The sequence below is a fragment of the Passer domesticus genome (genome assembly GCF_036417665.1).
Source record: "Passer domesticus isolate bPasDom1 chromosome 26 unlocalized genomic scaffold, bPasDom1.hap1 SUPER_26_unloc_1, whole genome shotgun sequence".
Classification (NCBI taxonomy): domain Eukaryota; kingdom Metazoa; phylum Chordata; class Aves; order Passeriformes; family Passeridae; genus Passer; species Passer domesticus.
The window spans coordinates 680,955-702,248 of NW_026989901.1; the positions used below are offsets into that span (position 1 = coordinate 680,955).

The 21,294-nt window shown below is 54.3% G+C and overlaps 1 long non-coding RNA gene across 1 annotated transcript; it reads right to left on the reverse strand.

Moving 5' to 3' along the window:
* Positions 1–6,383: 6,383 nt before the first annotated feature.
* LOC135291644 (uncharacterized) lies at positions 6,384–8,885 on the reverse strand. Its single transcript, XR_010354408.1, has 2 exons — positions 8,722–8,885; positions 6,384–6,708 (listed from the first exon to the last, which is right to left on the reverse strand). It is a non-coding gene; the product is annotated as an uncharacterized LOC135291644 (long non-coding RNA).
* Positions 8,886–21,294: the final 12,409 nt, after the last annotated feature.

The following is a 21,294-nucleotide window of genomic DNA, read 5'->3' on the forward strand; positions in this document are numbered from 1 at the left end:
ACTTTTCGAAGGCCCTAACAACTGCAGCCAATTCAGCAACTTAAGGTGAACCTTCCACCTCAGCAATGTCATTTTCCACTGCTGGGTTTGAGGATCCTTCCAAGTCATAATGGACTTGTGGGATCTCCCAGATGTGTCTGTAAAGACGGTCAGAACCTTTTTTAAAGGTCTCCTACTTAGAACGCTTTCCAATTTCAGAATAAATTGAATTTCTTGTTCAAAAAGTTTGTGGGCAGGCCGATGGATAGAAATTTGTCCTGAGTAGGAATCCAGAGCAAACTGCAATGCCTTGTTTTCCTGGAGCAAATATTCCAACATTGCCTTGGTAATTTGGCCTGATTTTAACCCGACTGGAATGTGAATGCACTCAAAGTCACATCCTGCCAGCTCCCTGATCCAGGTCCTAGCTTTCTGGATCAGTTCTGCTACCAACTCTTGGGGCTTTGTCATTCTCTTGGACCTTTGGTGACTGAGGAAAACCCACTCTATGATCAACAGAGGGTCCCTCTGGTCCTGGCCCTTTTTAGGTGTTTCTTTTGCCTTAAGTGTTTGTTTCTGCTCCCACTGGAAAATTATTCCATGGACGTGTGGCAGCTTACCTGAAATGATAAATTTGAATGGCAGATCAGGCCGACATTGGTTGGCCTGTCTTGTGGACATGGCTGTCTGAACTTTTTCTAGAGCTTTCTGTGTCTCTGTGGTAACAGCCCTAGGGGAACTTGGTTTCCCCCCCACCTTTCAATAAATCAAAAAGAAGGGCAAGGTCTTCGTTGGTCAGACCCAGCCAGGGCTTTGCCCAATTTAAAGACCCACACAACTTGTGGACATCCACAAGGATCTCAATCCTCATTTTGATTTCTAGTTTTTGAGGAACAATGGTGCTTTTTCCCAATTTCTAAGCCCAAATACCTCCAAGGTGGCATCTTCTGAATTTTCTTTTCCTGGAGCTCAAATCCTGCAATAATCAATGCATCGATTGTTAGGTCAAGCGCATGGGTGAGTAAATCATCATTGGGGGTACACACAAGGATATAATGTATATAATTATATAAAATGGCCTTTTCTGCAGCTGCACGCACTGGGGACAGTAGAGACATACCATTGGCAGATCAGTGGCGAGGCCTTTAATCCTTGAGGAAGAACTTTCCAATGGTACCTTTTCTAAGGGACTTCTCTATTGATAGTAGGGACTGAGAATGTGAAACGCGGTGCATCGTAGAGGTGTAGGGGAATTTGGAAAAAACAATCTTTTATATCAATGACAGCTAGTTTCCAATATTGTGGGAGCATTGCTGGGGATGGCATACCGGGTTATAGAGACCCTGTATCTTCAATGACATTGTTAATTTGTCAGAGGTCGTGGAGGAGCCGCCATCTCTTTTTGTCAGCCTTCTGCATGACAAACACTGGAGTGTTCCATGGAGACGTGGTCTCCACTATGTGACCTTTTTCCCTTGCTCTTCCACTAACTCCTCGAGCGCCTTCAGTTTTTGTTTACTGAGCGGCCACTGTTCTACCCAGACTGGTGTATCTGTCTTCCAATTCAGCTTTCAGGTAGGGGGCTTTTCAGTGACCGCTGCCCCAAAATCCTGTGGAGAGTCTGGAATGTCAATTGTGACACCTCATTGTGTCACCAAGTCTCTGCCTAACAGGGGCTCTGGATAATCTAACACAAATGGACGTAGATTTGTCAATTGTCCATTTGGCCCTCGATTTGGACGACATTCTTAGATTGTCTCACTAATTGCATGCCCCCTATACCTCGAATGTGACCAGCCACATTTTGCAAAGGCCAATGTGCTGGCCAATCCTGTGCTGGCATCACTGTGCAGTCTGCACCTGTGTCTACAAGAATGCCCATTCGTTTTAACTCCCCTCTCCCTCTGACATTACACCAGATTTTGGGTTTGTCCTTTCCAAGCTTGGACCCAGGCCCTTGTTTTTCGGTGCCTTCAGGCAGACTCAGCACTGGGATAGCTTGTGATATGATTTGTCCTTTGGGAAGAAACAGGGATGGGTGGAAACAGTGCAGCCAGAGAACAAATTGCTCAGGATCTGATGTTATCATTCCTGGGGCAATTATGATCTCTTGTGTGTTATGAATAGAAAGCTATCTAATTTTTTTGGTTGCAGAGTTAAAAAACAAGTCAGACCAGTTGTTGTAAGTTAGTTTCACTGCCAAATAAAAGTTCTTCAATTACCTGTTAATGGCTGGTGATTAACCATTGTCCCCCTGATGCTGGCCGCTTGCCAGGGAGGGACACCAGGACAGACCCTTCAAGTACCAGGAAAATAGCAGTGGCATCAGAGCCCGTATGCAGATGAGAAATGCATTGCGCCCCGAATTTTTACAGTTTTTACAGGAAAACCCCTAAAATTGTGAGCCAACAAGTGACCTAAGTGACGTCTAAGGATGGGAGCGTAGTCCCGTACCTGCTTGGACCCTATTTGCTTCTCACCCTAACCTGAAAAGATGTTGATTAAAGAGACGTCCCGAGGTGTTAGACGAAAAAGCCAGGAATCTGCTACTCTCCCGTGAGGACGGAATCCCCAGCTCTGTCTGCAGACCAGTGGACAAAGCTGCATCATCCTCCTTCTCCGTGCCACACCTGGGAGCAGCAGCGGCGTGGGCGCGACGCGTCAATTTCTCCCCACCTGAGCTGATTCTTCTTAATAAAGGCATTAAAAAGCAGAAAGATCTCCTGCCCATTTATTTCATTGTGTGTGTCTGGTGTCCCCAGTGAGGATGTACTTACAGCTCGGTGCCAAGTACCCTGCTTTTGTGGGTCAACGGAGACAAAATGCCAGTCAGTGTCTTTCAGGTGGAGTGGTTCTGTCAGCTGCAACCTGAAAGGTTCATTAACAGAAGTTGTGGTTAACATAGGTTTGCCTAAGTCATAGCAAAGGTTATTTGGTTTCACATTTGGTGGTGGACCAGCAGACGTGGTCCTTGAAGCATCTGCTTCACTTTCAGAAATCTCAATGTTACCGCATGCTTGGTCTTTATCTCTTCCCCCATTCCCTTGGCCTGCTCTTTTTGTGTCTGTGCGCCTGGCAGGCTGGCGCTCCCCATTCAGTTTTTTTGTTATTGTTGACCTCCTGGGAGCACTTGTAGTACTCCTCCCTGCTATTTTTAAATTCATCAAACTCTTTTTTCAGGGGACACTGGTTAACCCAGTGCGCAAGGTTCTTACAAAGCAGGCATGGCCTTGTGGGGTCGACCATTGCTGGTCTTTGCTGCTGCCCAGTGTGTCGCTGTGCTGAAGGAAAGGGCGCTGGGCTGGCAACGGCGACTCCCTGTGGTGATCTTGGCAGCAGCTTTGGTCTGGTGTCCTGAGCCACACTCATCAGAGGCACTTTTCTGTTACAAACTAGAAGCGTATCTTTTAGTGTAAGGGGGGTTTTAAAGGGGAGGAGTAGGGAAAGCCCCCCCTGCCCCTCTTTCTGTGCCATCATCGCACTGCCGCTGCTGACGCGTGGGTTCTAAAAGCAGCAAAGCCACGCTGTCTGTGGCTATACTGAACGTGCTCTCACCCCTGACCGTGTGGGGCTGCGCAGCCTTCCCGTGCTCTGAATTAAGAGCAAAAAAGAACAAGTCTCTCCTTAGAGACTGTTTTTGAACTCCCCCGTCCCGCTTTCAGAGTGGAGATACTCAGCAAATTGGTGCAATCAGTGCCATGGTCTGGCAGGTCTCTTCACTTGAATAGGACTTTTCAGGGCAAGAAAAAGCTCCCCTATTCTCCCCCTGGGAAGATCTGCTCACCAAAAAGGAGCAGCTTCTTTCCCAGAGGCACAGGACATCCGTGAGGCTTTTGTGGAATAAATTGCAAAGTCTCTACTGCAGAGCTCTGTCCTCACAGCTCTGCCAGCAGACGTCAAGCTGCCTTTAAAGTCTCTCTGGTCTTTTAATGTTCTGAAGAATCTGTTTGAGCTGCAGGAATGAATCAGCCGCAAATTTTGGGTGCCAAAATATTGGTTTGTACCAATATTACTGAATGGGATGTGCCTTGGCTTGTCTGGCCCCTGCTGCCAAACCAAATAGCGGCAGCTGTGGTGTTTCTCCCCAGAGACTCTATGGCTAGCTGTGAGTCGCAGCTGAGCATGTGGGGACAAGTCCAGGCATGTCCGAGCTCCGATGGTTGCAAGCTGCAGCTTATTCTCTTACAGGGTCACTCCTCAGCCCTCCCTGTGACTGGAGGAGCTGTTAAGGTGAATGGTGAAGGAAGGAGTGGGTCCTGATGGAGAGCTTTTAATTCAGAGTTTTTATTCTGGTCTGCATGGCCCCTGAATGCACCAACAGCTCCAACAGAACTCCGAACGCGTGGTGTGCTTGCCCTTTTACCTGGGGAGAGGGAGAGGGGAGAAACCCAAAGAACACCAATCAGGTACAAGGGGAGGGGGTGTCAGGTGAAAAGGACACCTGGATGGGCCAGGTGTGTGGAAAGCATCCTTTGAATCTGCCAATCACTTGATGCTCCCCTGGAATTTCAGGACTGACAGACAGTATTCGGCAGAGGTCAGGGAGGGGGAGAGGAGAGGTAATTGACACCATCAGGGAGAAACCGGGGAAACTGAGGCACACCATGATAACACACTGCAACAAAGGGTCATGGCAGAATGTCTCCAGAAGAACGGAAAACCAGAGGTGGGAGGCAAGACTGGATCAGGAAATCCCTCCAGGAAAAACTCTCAGGGCACCAAGAAAACCCCTGTGGATTGAGAGGTGAGGAGGCCAGCCCGTACCAGACTGCCACTGGTAGCAATGCTACTGCTCACTCAGTCCAAAGGAAGAGGAGGAAACACTTGTGAGAAGTGTTCCTGTCCCTTGTATAGAGGAGATACAGTAAGTGAATTAATCAGAGTGCACACAAACATGAATCCCAAATGTATCAGTCACTGCCAGTTAACAGCCTGTAAAGAGGATAATAAAATATATTGGCTGGTGTGAAAAATGCCATTCACTTGGTTTTAAAAATTTAATGGTAATAAAATGGTTAGAAAAATAGCAATACAATTAAAGTAATAAATATTTGAACAATTGAGATTTAGGACAATATGAGGCAAGAAGAATAAAGCATTACGGATGGTCCAGGTACCTCTTTCTGGGCAAAATAAGCCCAAAAAAGGACACATGTTACCAGAGGATTAACCCTTAAAAGCAATAGCCTGTTGCACATTCATACATCTCATACATGATGCATAAATGCCATTCAAAAAAAGGATTCTGTCCAGTCAATGTCAACTTCTTCCTCTTCATCCTAAGTTGTCTTCATGGCTGAGCAAGGCGGGAAGAAGTTCATTTCTTCTGGTAATGAAGCCATAAATTCTTTTTTTCTGAAAGATTTAGGTGTCCTGTGGATGCTATCTCGGTGTGAGTACCTCATTCCTTTCTTTAAAAAAATATCCCACATACACAGTTTCCATTTTAATATTATGTTATAACCTAGAGCTATATTTAACACAGTACTTAAAAATATTAAAACAGCATAACTTTCTAAAATAACACATATAATATTCATTTTAATATTTGCGAAAAGCCAATCATAAAATACGCATTTTTCACAGCTGGCTAAAAATATTGCAAACCCAAGCCAGAAGATGTCAGGAGAGTGTCCTATGAAAGAAAGATAGGTATGTTTTGAACAAAAAAGTGAAAATAATTTAGAGCACACATTCAAAGAGAAAGAAGCGCAATTGAAAAGACAAAGGGATGGAGAGGGACAAATACATGGTGGAAAAAATGATGAAAGAATTTAATTTGACTGATTGCTGGGTGTGCGGGAGGACACACTTAAGTGAAATTTGGCCAATGCTCCTGCTCAGCCCGTGGGGCCCCTTGCTTTAGGCTTTTTTTTTTCCTTATAACAAATGCTGAAATCACTTTTAGTACCGGGAACCTGCTTTCATATTTAACAACACTAAATTCAGGATTCCCAGGGCACATGAAATTCAGGATCCCTGGGGCTGAGCTCCAGCGGTGGCAGTGTATTCTCTCTGCAGTAAGCGACAGCCTGGCTGTCCTCCTGTCCTCCACTAATGACAAAGAGCGAGAAAGAGAGAGAGGATGCCTCCAACCCCATCGTTTTTACCTGCCCCCCATTCTCCTGGTATATCTGTCCCACACTCCCAGAGGAACTCCCAAAAACCAGAGGAGTTTCCCCTCCCCGCCTTCTCAAGCACTCAGCCAGCAGTGCCTCTTAGCAAGTCAATGGGAAAAAAATCCACAAGTGACAAGGAAAGAACAGGAAAAACCCAACTCCCAACAAAGCGGTGCTGGGTGCAGTTTTTGGGGGTTCTAGCGACACCCGGGGCAGGGTCAGTGCTCAGCAGTGGGCCCCCCGCCCCGCCAAACCACATCCGGGTGTGAAAAAAAAAGTTCACTCTTTGGAAATTGTAGAAGTTTAATAAGGGATATAAAGGATTTTGGCAGTGGGCCAAACAACTCGCCTGTAACTTAACCCATTGTTCTCCAGATCTGCATCCACCGCAGGGCTACAAACACATTCCTGAGTTTAGACATTCTTCAAATATTCCTGGGAGGTTTGGATGTTTCAGGAACTCTTGTTTGGTTTTAACCTCCGACTTGTCTGCGGGACATTCTGTAGATACCGGTCAATATATTTGATTTCTTCTCCTGGTTCCATCCTGTTTTTTCACACCCCCTGATCAATTGATAAATTCTTCTCAGGTTTGTGTCACTGTTATCACCTGGAGAGGCCAGTCCACAGGTGTGAGAAACAAGGGAATTGTTTTACACTTGAGTCAGTTACACAAAAGCATTTTACCATTGCACAGTCTCTATTTTAACATTTATTACTTATCTATTTAATATTTGTCTATTTTTAATATTTTAAGGCGTATGATATAATATCTATTTCTTACCCCAGCATTAAATTGGTTACACGGTGCACACATAAACTGATAGATTACATTGTACCAGCGAGCAGCTACAAGGAATTGTTGATAATCAGTATCAATATCAAATACCAGAGCAAAATACTTGTGATCAATAACATTGTGCAGAAGCCAATGCAGAATTGCAGAAACCAGCTATTAAATTGTCATTTATGACCCAGCTCTGCTGCAGCCACTGTGGAAGGCTGGAAGATGCTGAGGGGACTGATTCACCCCTGTCCCCTGTCCCTGAGTGTCTCCACAGTGTCCCTCAGTGTCCTCAGAGTGTTCCTGAGTGTTCCTGAGTGTCTCTGACTGTCCCCAGAGTGTCCCCAGGTGACCCTGATTGTCCCTGAGTGTCCTCCCTGTGTGTCCCTGAGTGTCCTCCCCTGAGTGTCTCCAGTGACATCACCCCAGCAATTCCCATCAGGATTTGGGACAATTTCAATGAAAATTCCCCAGATTTGTCTCAAATACCGTGTGGGGAGGGGAGAGGGGACAAGTGACAGCAGTGATGTCCCTGAAGATGTCACCACCCCGATGAGGTCACAGCGGTGACATCACTGTCCCCGCAGCAGCCTCGGGATGTCCTCCATGGCTTTGTGGCACTGCTCAGCCACTGCACGGCTGCCAGGGCCACTGTGGCCACTGGGGCAACCAGGGCCAGCATAGGGATTCAAGAGGATGTTGTCAATGACCTCAAGTATCCCCAGCAGGTGATCCTTGGCCAGGCGGGCACTGGCATTCCACAGCTGCTCAAACTTGGCCACTTGGGCCACCAAGGCCTCGGGGACGTTGGGGAACACTTCCTCTGTACCCTCCAGATAAAGCTCAATGGCCCCGAGCTGCCCCTGCAGCTCCTGGAGGAACAACCCGGCTCTGTCACACGCTTCCATCAAGCGCTCCAGCTGCCCCAGGCGCTCCTCTGCCCAATTTCCCCTCCTGGTGGCTGCCCTTGCCCAGATGGTGGCTGCCGCAGCCTCATCCATGGCCTCACTGGTGGCCGCGGCCTCCCGGGCATCGTGCCCAGGCCCCTCATCCATGCCCAGGGGCACCGGCAGCAGCCGGACTATGGCCTCCAGCTTGTCCAAATCTGTGTCCCAATCTGCCTGGCGGGTGGCCTCGTACTGCGGGTCCCTGGCCCGGGCGATGGCCATGTTGAAGACCGTGTGCACAGGCTTCATGGAGCTCAGAGGTCTCCATGGCCAGCCAGTCCCAGCTGTCCTGGAGTGTGGCCACCAACTCCTGCCAGGCCTCGGCTGCAGCTCTCACATCGGCCCAGGTAGTCCCAGGGGTGGCCCCGAGGGCAGCCAGGGCCTGGCCCAGGGAGGTGACACAAGGGTGGCCCAGAGAGGTGACATTGCCAAGGTCCAGGTTCTCATGGAGTCTCCAGGTGAATCTCCTCAGGGCCGTGTGCAGGAACTTTGGGGACACACGCTGCTGCACGTCCCTGTGTTGCCCAGTCACTGTGGCCACCACCTTGCCCAGGGTGGCCACCATGGCCACCAGTGCCTCCAGCAGCTGGGGAGGGGACAGGGGAGGTGTCGGGGACCTGCTGGCATTTGTGGCCTCCTGCGGTTGCCTCTGTGCCCTCCTGGGGTCCCTTTGTCCCCTCCCTGGAGGGCTCTGCTGCCCCTTCTGTCCCTTTGTCACCCCCTCATCCCCTCATCCCCTCTGCCACCCCCGTCACCTCCGCCAGACCTGTCACCCTCAGTCCCCTCTGGCCCTCTGTCACCTCCCCCCTTCCTGCCACGCCCTCCTGTCCCCTCTGTCACCCCTCTGTCCCCCCGTCACCTCCCCCCCAGCACTGTGCTGGGATTGTCGCACCTCTTGGGTCTCCATGGTCACTAGAGACACTCCAGGGACACCTTGGGAACACTCTGAGGAAGCTCTGGGGATAGTCTGGGTGACAAACACGCCCGGGTGACAGTTGGGGACACGCAGGAACGTGGCCCCGCCAGATGGAGGAAGCAGGAAGAGGTGACGTCACTGTCCCCCCTGCTCCCCCTACCTGGGGCCAGGGTGGGGTCCACAATATCCTCCCAATGTCCCCAGTGGGATCCCGATGTCCCCTGAGTGTCCTCACATGGCCCTGGTGTTGCCTCGATGTCCCCAACAAGGCCCAAGTGTCCCCTGATCTCCAGCTGGGGACACCAGGGACACACTGGGATTCTGTTGTGGAGGTCCCCCAAGGTGTCCTTTCCCTTGGGGACACCAGGGCCACCCTGACATCCCCTGTCCCATTTTGGGTCACCACTATGTCCCCACAGTGTCCCAAACAGGACCTCGGTGTGTTCCCGGTGTCCCCAACACAGGGGGACATGGGGGGACACTTGGGCCTTGTTGGGGACATGGGGGGGACATCGGGGCCATGTGGAGACCGTGAGGGAACATTGGGACTCCGTTGGGGATGTCGGGGGGACACTGGGGACCCTGCCCTGGTCCCACGGGTAGGGGGTGATGGTGATGCACCCTCTTCCTGCTTCCCACATCCGGCTGCACCATGTCCCTGCGTGTCACCCGAGTGTGACCCGAGTGTCACCTGAGTGTCACCCGGGTGTGTTCACCTCCCGGAGTGTCCCCAGAGTGTCCCCAGTGACCATGGAGCCCGGCGAGGTGCAGCAATCCCGGTGTGGGGTGGTGGGAGGGGATGGGGTGACACGGGGGTGACAGAGGGAATGGGGGAGGACAGGCGGGGTGGTGGGACACAGGGGGTGGTGAAAGGGGGCAGTGGGGGATGGAGGAGACATGGAGGGTGGCAGGAGGGGACTGAGGGTCACAGAGGGGACAGCAGGGGGTGGCAGGTGGTTGCAGAGGGAGCGAGGGGGGGACAAAGGGACAGGGGGGACATCAGAGTGCTCCAGGGAGGGGACAAAGGGGAATCCAGGAGGGCACAGGGGCCACCCCAGGAGGCCACAAATGCCACCAGGTCCCTGCCACTGCCCCTTCCCCTCCCCAGCTGTCCCCATTCCCACTGAGGTTTCTGGTGTCCGTGGCGGCCACCATGACTGGGCCACACAGGGACATGTGGCACTGTGTGCCCCCAAAGTCCCCGAACGTGGCTCTGAGGAGATTCACCTGGAGCCTTCAGGACACCCTGGGCTATCCTGGTGTCACCTCCCTGGGTCAGGCCCTGGCCACCCTCAGGGCCACCCCGGGGACCACCTGGGCCGATGTGAGAGCTGCAGCCAAGGCCTGGTGAGAGCTGATGGCAGTGCTCACGGAGAGCTGGGAACGGCTGCTTCAGGAGGTCGTCAGGCTCGATGACACCTGCGAGGACACGGCCACCGCCGTGGCCATCACCCAGGCCAGGGATCAGCAGGATGAGGCCACCCACAGGGACACAGCTGGGGGCACCCTGGTGGCCACAGCCCAGCAGCTGATGGTGGCCCTGGACAGGGATGAGGAGGCCTCGGCGGGGGCCATGCACGATGCCCAGGTGGCAGCGCCCACCAGGGAGGCCATGGGAGAGGCCGTGGTGGCCACTAGGCAGGCAAGGGCGACCATCAGGAGCAGGACATTGGACAGAGGTGGCCCTGGGGCCGCTGGAATGCTTGGTGGATGCGTGTGACAGAGACACCGAGTTTATCAGTTACATCAAGTGCTGACTCAAGGACATTGAGACCACCCTGAAGTGGGCACAAGAGGTGTTCCCCGATGACCCTGAGCCAAGGCTGAGTGGCTGTGGGGGGGCCAGCACCTGCCAGTTCACGCATCACTTGCTGGGGACACTTGGGGACACCCACAACCTCCTCTTGAGTCCCTATGGTGGCCAAGGTGGCCCCAGTGGCCCCGGCAGCCGAGCAGTGCCAAAAAGCCATCGAGGACATCCCGAGGCTGCTGCGGGGACAGTGATGTCACTGCTGTGACCTCTTTGGGGTGGTGACATCTTCAGGGACATCACTGCTGTCACCTGTCCCTTCTCCCCTCCCCACAGGGGATTTGAGGCAAATCTGGGGAATTTTCATTGAAATTGTCCCAAATCCTGATGGGAATTCCTGGGGTGATGTCACTGGGGACACTCAGGGACACATAGGGAGGACACTCAGGAATTATCAGGGAGGACACTCAGGGACACTTGGGGACACTCCGGGGCGTGCTGGCACAGTCTGGGAACACTCAGGGACACGTAGGGACACTGAGGAAAAATCAGGGAGGACACTCAAGGAAGACACTCAGGGACACTCTGGGGACACTTAGGGACACTCAGGGACACTCAGGGACAGGGGTGAATCAGTCCCCTCAGCAGCTTCCAGCTTTCCACAGTGGCTGCAGCAGAGCTGGGTCATGAATGACAATTTAATAATTGGCTTCTGCAATCCTGCATTGGCTTCTGCAAAAAAAAAATTTCACGAGAATTTTGCACTGGTACTTGATTATTGATTATTGATAATCCCTTGCAGCTGCTCGTTGGTACAATATAATCCATCTGCTCACGTGTGCCCCGTGCAGCCGATTTAATGGCAGTGTAATGGTCCCTGTGACCCCCCCCTCAATTTAGCAGAGTCCCCCCATGCACCGGGACCCCCCCATTCACTGCTTCCCCCCCTTCACCGACCCCCCCAAAGCGCTGGGACCCCCCCAGTCCATTGACCCCCCCCCAGTGCGCCAGGACCCCTCACTCACCGCCCCTCCCTCACCCAGGGGACCCCCCTCCCCCCCCCCACTGCCCTCCCACTCACCAGGAACCCCCAATCCATGTGTGGGGGACCGCCCCTCACACTCACCACGCCCCCCCTCGGCACCCCCCGGGCCCCCCATTGATTGAACACCCCCAGCCCCTGCCCTGACCCCCGGCCCGCACTGATCCCCCCGATGGGGCCGGGCTGGCTCCACCCCCGGGGCCGCCGCTGTTCGGAGCCTTTCAATGAACACCGATCGATGTTGTAGCCACGCCCATGGAGGGGCGGGGCCGCGTGATTCGGCCAATGGGAAGCGGCGGAGTGGGGAGGGGCCGGGGATTGGGGAGAGTTGGGAATGGGAGCGTGGGAAAGGGGCGGGAGCATCAGCCAATGGGGAGTGGAGGGGGCGTGGCCTGAGGGGCAGGAAGGGGCGGGCAATGAATGGGGCGTGAGAAAGGGGTGGGGCTATCAATGGGAACGTGGGAAGGGGAGTAAAAGGGACCCCTTGGGGACATCGGGGGGGTTTGGGGGCCCCTGGGTTCCCAAATGATCACAAATCCTGCAGGATCCCAAGGAATGATCCCAAATGATCTCAAATCCCAAATCCTCAAATACCAAAAAATCCCAGATCCCAAATGCTGCTGGATACACAAAACCAATCCCAAACAATCCCAAACCCCAGATCCCAAATCCTGCTGGATCCCAAGGAATAATCCCAAATTATCTCAAACTTTGGATCCCAAGCAATCCCAAAATTACACCAAATCCCGGATCCCAAGCAGTGTTAAATTCCAGATCCCAAATCTTGCTGGATCCTAAGGCGTAGTCCCAAATGATCTCAAATCCTGGATCCCAAGCAATCCCAAATCACAGATCTCAAATCCTACTGGACAATCAAAACCAGCTCTAAATCCTCTCAAATCCCAAACTCTGAATCCCAAAAAATCCCAGATCCCAAATGCTGCAAGATACCCCAAATCTGATCCTGAAAGATCTCCAGCCCTGGGTCCCCAAACAATCCCAAATCCCAGACCCCAAATCCTGCTGGATCTCCAGAAACAATCCCAAAAAACCAATTCCAAATCAGGGTCCTGGCAGGGGAAATCAGAGCTCTGGGTGGGGTAAATGGGCCCTGAGGGGGTCAGTGGGGTCCTGGAAGGATAAATGGGGTCCTGGAAGGGTAAATGGGATCCTGAGGGGTTAAATGAGGGCCCTGAGTGGTAAGTGGGGTCCTGAAAGGATGAATGGGGGTAAATCAGGGTCCTGGCAGGGGAAATCAGGGCCCTGAAGGGTCAGTGGGGTCCTAGCAGGGAAATGGAGCCTTGGGGGGTGGATCCAGGCCCCAAAGGGTTAAAGCCAGCCCCGAAAGGTTCCCTGAGGTCCTGGCAGGGCCAGTTCTGCCCCTCGGGGGAGGATCAGGGCGTGGGGCCCTCCCTCCTCCCAGCCTCGACGCCCTCTGCCCTCAGAGCTCCGGCCGCAGCCTCCGGAGGGGGACAGGGATGGAGTCCAAGGTGGGTACCCCAAAACCCTGGGATCACCCCCAGCGGGCACCTGAGGGGATTTGGGGGGCTGCAGCTGGGGAAAAGGAAAATGGAAAGTTCCGGAGTCTGGGGAGTTCAGAGGGGCCGGGGAGGGGGCAAAGAGGGGTGAGACTCCTCAAATTCCTGGGGGGATTCAGGTGGAACCCCTCAAAATCTCACCTGGATACCTGGGAACCACAAAACCTCCCTGGAGCCTCACCTGGGACACCAGGGAAACCCCAAATCCTTGGGAATTCTCACCTGGGACCCTCCAAATCTCACCTGGGAGTCCCTTGGGACCCTCACCTGGACCCCTGGGACCCTCCAAATCCTCACCTGTGCAGCTGGGACTCCTCTGTTAACCTGGGACCCACAAAATCTCACCTGAGACCCCCAAAACCCCATGTGGACCCCTCCCCCAAACCCTTCCAGGGCCCCCAAAAGCCCCCGGAGGAACCCCCAAACTTCACCTGGGGCCCCCCATGCCCCAGAAACCTCGCCTGAGACACCCCAAACCCCCTTGGGTCATCCCTGAATACCCCTCAGGACCCACAAAAATCTCCCCCAGAACCCCCAAACCCCACCTGGGTCCCCCCAGCTCCCCCATCTCCAGAAGCCCCCCCAACCCCTCCCCCCCCCCCAACCCCCCTCTCCTGTCCCCAGGTGTCCCCTCCTGCCCTCCCTCCCGAGGTGGACACGGCGATGGACGCACGGCACAGCGCCCTGGTGGCCCTGGTGGCCCTGGCCGAGGCCTTGGGGATACCGGACAGTGTCCCTGTGGCTCTGGCCGAGGCCGAGGCCGCACTGAGGCAGGCCCAGGGGGCCCTGAAGGGGCTGGAGGCAGCCCGGGAGGCTGCGGTGGCCCCAGCGGTGGCCCTGGGGACCCTGGGGGACGAGGATGAGCAGCGGCTGCGGCATCTCGTGGCCAAGGCTGAGGCGGCAGCGGCGGCGCTGGGACGCGAGGAGGGACGGGCACGGCAGTGGCAGCACTGGCTACGGGCTTGGCACGGGGTCACCATGGGGCTGATCATGCTGTGCGGGGCCGTGTGTGAGTAAAACACCAGTATGGACCAGTAGAAACCAGTATAAACCAGTGTAAACCATTACAGACCAGCAGTGATCAGTATAGACCAGCATGGAGCAGTATGGAGCAGTTTAGAGCAGTGGGAGGCAGTATGGACGACTATAGACCAGTAGAGACCATTATGAACCAGTATAGGCCAGTATAAACCAGTTCAAACCAGTATACATCTTTATAGAACAGTGGGAGGCAGTTCAGACCAGTTCAGACCAGTGTGAGTTTCTACAGACCAGGAGGGACTTTCTCCTGCCCTTACCAGTATAGACCAGTATGGACTAGTACAGAGCTGTGGGGACCAGTTCAGACCAGTATGAACCAGTATAAACCAGTTCAGACTAATATGGACAATATGAATATCTACAGACCAAGATAGATTTTCCTTACCAGTATAGGCCAGTTCAGACCAGTATAGACCAGTATGGACCAGTGTAGAGCATCATGGGGCAGCAGGGGATGCAGCAACCAGTACAGACCAGTTCAGACCAGTATGGAGCCCTACCGACCAGTAGAGACCTTCCCCTGCCCCCAGGATGGGGACACTGGGATGGAACTGGTTACACTGGGACAGGGACAGTGGGACAGGACTGGGGAAACTGGGACAGGGCTGGTGATACTGGGCTGGTGACATTGGTATGGGGACAATGGGGTGGTGGCACTGGGATGGTGACATTGGTATGGGGACAATGGGGTGGTGGCACTGAGATGGTGACATTGGTATGGGGACAATGGGGTGGTGGCACTGGGCTGGCAGTGGGAGCACTGGGATGGAACTCAGGACACTGGGGTGGTGACACTGGAATGATGACACGGGTGTGGTGGCACTGGGATGGAACTGGGGACACTAGGTTGGTGACACTGGAATGTTGACATGGGGCTGGTGGCACTGTGGCAGCCCTGGGGACAATTGGGTGGTGGCACTGGGATGGAACTCGTGACACTGGGACACAGCTGGGAACACTGGGACAGGGACACTGAGATGGGATGGGGGACACTGGGTCAGGACTGGGGAAACTGGGGTGGGACTGGTGACACTGGGATGGGGACACTGGGGCAGAACGGGGGACACTGGGGTGAAACTGGGGACACTAGGATTGAACTGGTGACACTGGGCTGGTGCCATGGGTGGCACTGGTGTCACTGGGATGACTTCCTTGGTTGGGGTACTGGGATGGAACTGGGAACACTGGGAGGGGACGCTGGGATGGAGACATCAGGAAGGGACTGGGGACATGGGACACAACTGGGAACACTGACGCAGGGACACTAGGACAGGATGGGAGACGCTGGGATGGGACTGGTGACACTGGGAGGGAACTGGGAACACAGGGATTGTGACATTTGGATGGATCTGGTGACAGTGGGATGATGACATTGGTATGGGGACAAGGGGGCAGTGGCACTGGACTGGAACTGGGCGCACTGGGCTGGGTCTGGGAGCACTGGGATGGTGACACTGGGTTGGTCACATCGGGACAGCCCTGGGGACACTGGGGTGGTGACACTGTGATGGAACTGGTGGCTCTGGGATGGAACTGGTGACACTGGGGTAGTGACACTGGAGCAACCCTGTTGGCACTGGGGTGGTGACACCAGCACGGGGACACTGGGCCAGAACTGGGCACAGTGGGAGGTGACCAGTGACACTGGGATGGGGCAACTGGGACAGGACTGGGGACACTGGGCTGGTGGAACAATGATGGTACTGATGACACTGGGACACAACAGGGAACACTGGGACAGGGACACTGGGACAGGAGGGGGGAACAGGGGGACAGGACTGGGGAAACTGGGAGGGAACTGGTGACACTGGGAACACTGGAATGGGGACATTTGGATGGATCTGGTGACACTGGGATGCTGACAATGGTATAGGGACAATGGGGCAGTGGCAGTGGGCTGACACTGGAAGCACTGGGATTGAATGGAAGCACTGGGATGGAGCTGGGGACACTGAGATGGTGGCACTGGGACAGGACTGAGGACACTGTTTCTGCAGCTGGGTTGGTGACACTGGGCTGGTGGCATTCAGGTGGTGACAGTGGGACAGAACTGGTGGCACTGGGATGGAGCTGGTGACACTGGGGTGCTAGCACGGGGGTGGAACTAGTGCCACTGCTCTGCCCCTGGTGCCACCAGTCTGGTGGCACTAGACAGGTAGCACTGCCGTGTCCCTGGTGCCACATGTCCAGTGTCCCCATGTCCCTGCAGTGTCTCTGGACTCGGCCCGCACTGCCCTGGGGGTGACTGACGATGGTCACCTGCTGCTGGCCCTGACTGTGGTGGCCGTGTCCTGCGAGGTGGCCCTGCGGGGTTTGGGGACATCGCGGCGTCACCTGGCCAATGCTGCAGGCCACCAGCGGGACATGGCCCTGCGCCTGCATGACCGTGCCCAGCAGGTGGCGGCCAACAGGGCCAGCGCCGAGGCCGCCACAGCCACCAACAGGGCCACCGCGGATGCACTGGGGCGGCTGGAGGAGGTGAAGGAGGCACTGAAGGACTTGGTGAAGGCTGTCAACCAGGATAGGGAGGTGACGCCGTGGGGAACACGGGGACAGGGCTTCCCCAGCGCTGCCAAGAAGCTCGGGGAAATCGTAGAGGCCTCGGGGAAATGGAGGGAGGTGGACAAGGAGCTGATGCAGAGGCTGGAGGCGGCCCATAGAGCGCTGGTGGGGCAGGGGTAGGGACGGACTGGGGACATGGGGGTGGCATTGTCACCGCTGGGGCACGGGGACACCCTGAGGGACATTGGGGACCTTAGGGACATCCCCGTGTCCTTCCCTTGGGGACCCCCAGGCCACCCTGACATCCCCTGTCCTGTTTTGGGGCACCACAATGTCCCTGATGTCCCCACAGTGACCAAAACAGGATCCCAGTGTCCCCAGCAGGACATCAGGAGACATTTGCGCCCTGCTGGGGACATGGGGGGGACATCAAGGCCTGTTGGGGACACTCAGGGGACATCAGGGTCCCGTTGGGGACACCGGGAGGATATTTGGGCTCTGTTGGGGGCCCTGAGGGAATTTTGGGGACATTGGGCTCCTGTTGGGGACATCAGGGAAGACATTGAGGCCCTGTTGGGGACACTGAGGGGATACTGGGGGTCTGTTGGGGGACACTGGGGCCATGTGGAGACCCTGAGGGGACATCGGTAGATGGGGGGGCGGGGCTGGGGTGGTGATGTCACCTCTTCCTGTTTACTGCTGGCTGTGCCACTTTCCTGCGTTCCTGCGTGTCACCCGAGTGTCTCCCAGGCGTGTCCCTGTCCTGTCCCCTGAGGCCATGGAACCCTGCGAGGTATGACAATCCAGGTGCAGGGGGGCAGGAGGGGACAGGGGATGGCAAAGAGGACAGCAGCGTGGCAGGAACGGGGAGGTGACAGAGGGGTGGTGGGGACCGAGAGTGGCATGGGGGAACAGTGGAGGTTTGCAGGGGGTGGCAGAGGTGACGAGGGGGTGACAAAGGGACAGAGGGGACAGCAGAGCCCTCCAGGGAGCACACAAATGGGAGCCCCAGGAGGGAAGAGGGACCATCCCAGAAGGCTACAAGTGCCACGAGGTCCCTGCCACCTCCCCTGTCCCCTCCACAGCTGCTGGAGTTGCTGGTGGACGTGGTGGCCAGGCTTGGTGAGCTGGCAGCCACTGTGGCTGGGCCGTACGGGGACGTGCTGCTGGCCGTGTCCCCATGGTCCTTGCACAAGGCCCTGGAGACCTTCATCAGCCACCTCCGGGACACCCTGGACCACCCCCGAGTCACCTCCCTGGGTCAGGCCCTGGCTGCCCTCAGGAACAACCTGGGGGCCACCTGGGCTCATGTGAGAGATGCGGCCAGCATCTGGCGGGACTCGGTGGCCACATTGGAGGACAGCTGGGCCCGGCTGGCCAGGGAGGCCACCGAGCTCCGGGACACCTGCAGGGACACAGCCAGCAGGGAGACCACCACTGCGGCCACTGCCAACACCTGGGCCGGGGACCTGTGGGTCAAGGAAAAACGCTGGGAGAAATCTCGGCACAGCCTGGTGGCCACGGCCCGGCAGCCGCCGCTGGTCCAGGCCAAGGAGAAGATGGCCTCGGCCATCACTGAGTACGATGCCCGTATGGAGTTGGCTGCCAATGAGGAGCAGGCAGCCACCAAGGCCATGGAAGAGGCCGTGGTGGCCTCCAACAAGGCGAGGGCGGCCACCAAGAGGGGACAGCGGGCAGAGGTGGCCCTGGGCCCACTGGAGCGCTTGGTGGCTGCGTGTGACAAAGCCACCGCGTTCCCCCAGGAGCTGCTGCGCCGGCTCAGGGCCATCCAGGCCTCCCTGGAGGGGATGTCCCAAACAGCTGATGTCCCCAACAGCTTGGTGACTGCGGTGGCCGAGGCCGAGCAGGTGTGGAATGCCAGCACCTGCCTGGCCACACGTCACCTGCTGGGAACACTCAGGGACATCCGCCTGCTCCTCTCGAGTGTCCCTGGTGGCCCTGGTGGCCCCACTGGCCATGCAGTGGCCATGCAGTGCCAAAAAGCCGTTGAGGACATCCCAAAGATGCTGCGGGGACAGTAAAGTCACCGCTGTGATGTCATCAGGGGTGGTGAAATCATCAGGGACATCACTGGTGTCACCAGTGCACTCTCTCCTCCCCGCCAGAGATTTGAGACAAGTTAGGGGAATTTCCTGGGAATTTTCATTCAAATTGCTCAAAATCCTGATGGAAATTGCTGGGGTCATATCAATGCCGACACTCTTGGGACACTCTGGGGCCACTCAGGGACACTCATTGGCGGTTTGGTGGTGGTGAATGAGGCAACTTTCCATCATGGGTGCAGCAGATCATTTCTTGAGCCTCCTCAAAAACCTTCAGGTCCCTTTCCCTTTGTGGGCAGTTTCATCTCAAATGCCCAATTTCCCTGCATTGGTGACAGATTGGCCTGGGGTTATTCAATTGCCCTTTTCCCTTTTAGGGTCTCACCCCCAGGGAGCTCTGGTCCCATTATCCTCCCCCTGCTCCCAGTTGCCTTGCCCTGACAGGGTTTCACCTCCCTCTGGGGGTGGGTCCGTGCACGCTGGTTCCCCTCAGCAATAGCAGCTGCCATTATTTTCACTTTCCCCGTGGCTTTCTCCTCGTCCCTCCGTACCTTGACCTTCTGGGCTTCTTCATTAATCATGTCATTCAATCCCTTATCCTGCATTCCCCCAGTCTTTCAAGCTTTTCCTTATATCCAGCCAAGCACGAGTGACAAAGGTTATCTTCAATAAAGCTTGTCCAGCTGTTGTATCAGAGTCTATACCCGAGTGTTGTCTCGTATTTCTTTTTAACCTCTCCAGCCACTCACTTGGAGTCTCCTCCTTCTTTTGTTGTTCAGCAAATGCCCTGTGGGCGTTCTGAGTTTGGGGGGAACAGCCTCTCTAATTCCCCCTGACAATTAATGCTCTATAATCTTCCATGTTTTGCCTTCCCCCGGGGTTATGGTGGTCCCAATTAGGGCATTGCAAGGGCATTTTCTGCTCCTCGGGGCGTCCGTGGTGTACATGTTCCCTCTCCCAAATCCACATCCCTGCTGCTCAGATAATTTGTCTTTCCACAGCTTTAAACCAAAGGTTTATTATAGATTGTACTTTGTCCAAGGTATAAACATTGGGTCCCAAAATTGGTCTACTTGTTCTGCTAATGCAATCGGATCTTCTCGTAGAATTTTTAATTCCTTTTTAAATGCTCTCACTTTGCAGGAATTAAGTGGGGCAGTGACAAACCTGAACCCCTGTGTGCCCCAGCCAATGTCACTTCCCAGAGGGGGTTTAGTGCCACTGCTTGGTTCTCATTTTTCCACTCCTCTGGCTGGACCGGTCTGCCCCAGATATTCTGGCTGGGTCCATCAGGGGCTGCAGGGGGTGCATCGGGTGCTGGCAGATATGGAGGGGACACATACTCTAAGGGGTCCCAGTTTTTCATTTCTCTTTATTTAAACAAGTTCTCCTTTTCCACGGAAGCCTCACCCTTCCAACTGGCAGCAGAATCAGTTTTTTCCTGACTGTCTGGTTCTTAGGCATTCACATGAATATTCAAAGTTTGGCACATCCAACCCTCTAAGGAACTCTATTTTGGCCAGATCACATCAATGATAAATGATCAGACCTTATCTCCTGATTAGTCTGTTTTCTTACATAATAATGTATATTTTAATTTTATTTTTATTCTTTGTGTCAGGGTTATGTTCCCACTGTGCCAGTTTTATCCCTAGGGCCTATCTGGAGGTATATCCATTGATGTTTCCCTGCTCCCCTTTCCCCTGGGGGTTTTCTCTTTGCTTGCTTTGTGTCCCATTTTCTTGGCTTATCCCAGCACTGTCCCCACAACTTTTTTTTCCTTCTTTCTTAAATTTCAAGCAAATCTTACTCTACTCCATTCACACGTATTTTCCCAGTCCATCTCAAGTACTCTTCAGGCTCTGGTAACTAAATGCTGCTTTCCCACACACTATTTTCAACATAAATTTTAAAAAAATCATGCCTGAATGCTGGCTCTTTCACAGTCCTGGCCCCAGGCACTCTTTTGTGTGGCTGTGCAATGCCACCTCTCGTGACAGATTTCACTCTCACACCACACCCAAGGTTCACATCACAGTCCACAACTGAAACACAAAATTACACTCATATGTGTTACGATGGGGGTCATTTGTCAGAGACACACAAACGACAGGAACTCTAAAAGGTTCTTGTGACAAACAGCCTCATTTATTGTTCGGACCCTCTTTATACAAGGGGTTTGAATCTCCTGGCTTAAGACAGCTGACTGGATGGGTTCTCTCTCCACCCAGCTCTCTGGCCAGTGGTCTATCTGTGTCTAAGCTTGAACAGGGCTGCCTGAGGTCTTTGCTTGGGTTTGAATCCAACCTATCCTTGCCTTATCCAGGGTCTTGTTTTCTTCTAGGCTGGCTGAGTTTAGGGGGCAGCTTCAGATCAGCTGCAATGTGACAATTCACCCTTTTGGTTAGATTAAAAAATGTAAATGATGAGCCTAGTTGAAGAAGGCTTTTTCACCCAACACAACAAGCCCAGTCTCCCACAGCTAGTGATGTACCTCATGCATCACTGGAGTTGTGATGTTCACATCCAGAAGCTGTCAGGCAAAACCACCTACATTAGAATCCTTTAGGTTAGCATGCCACAGGCTTAATGTTCAGAAGTTACAAAGTTCCA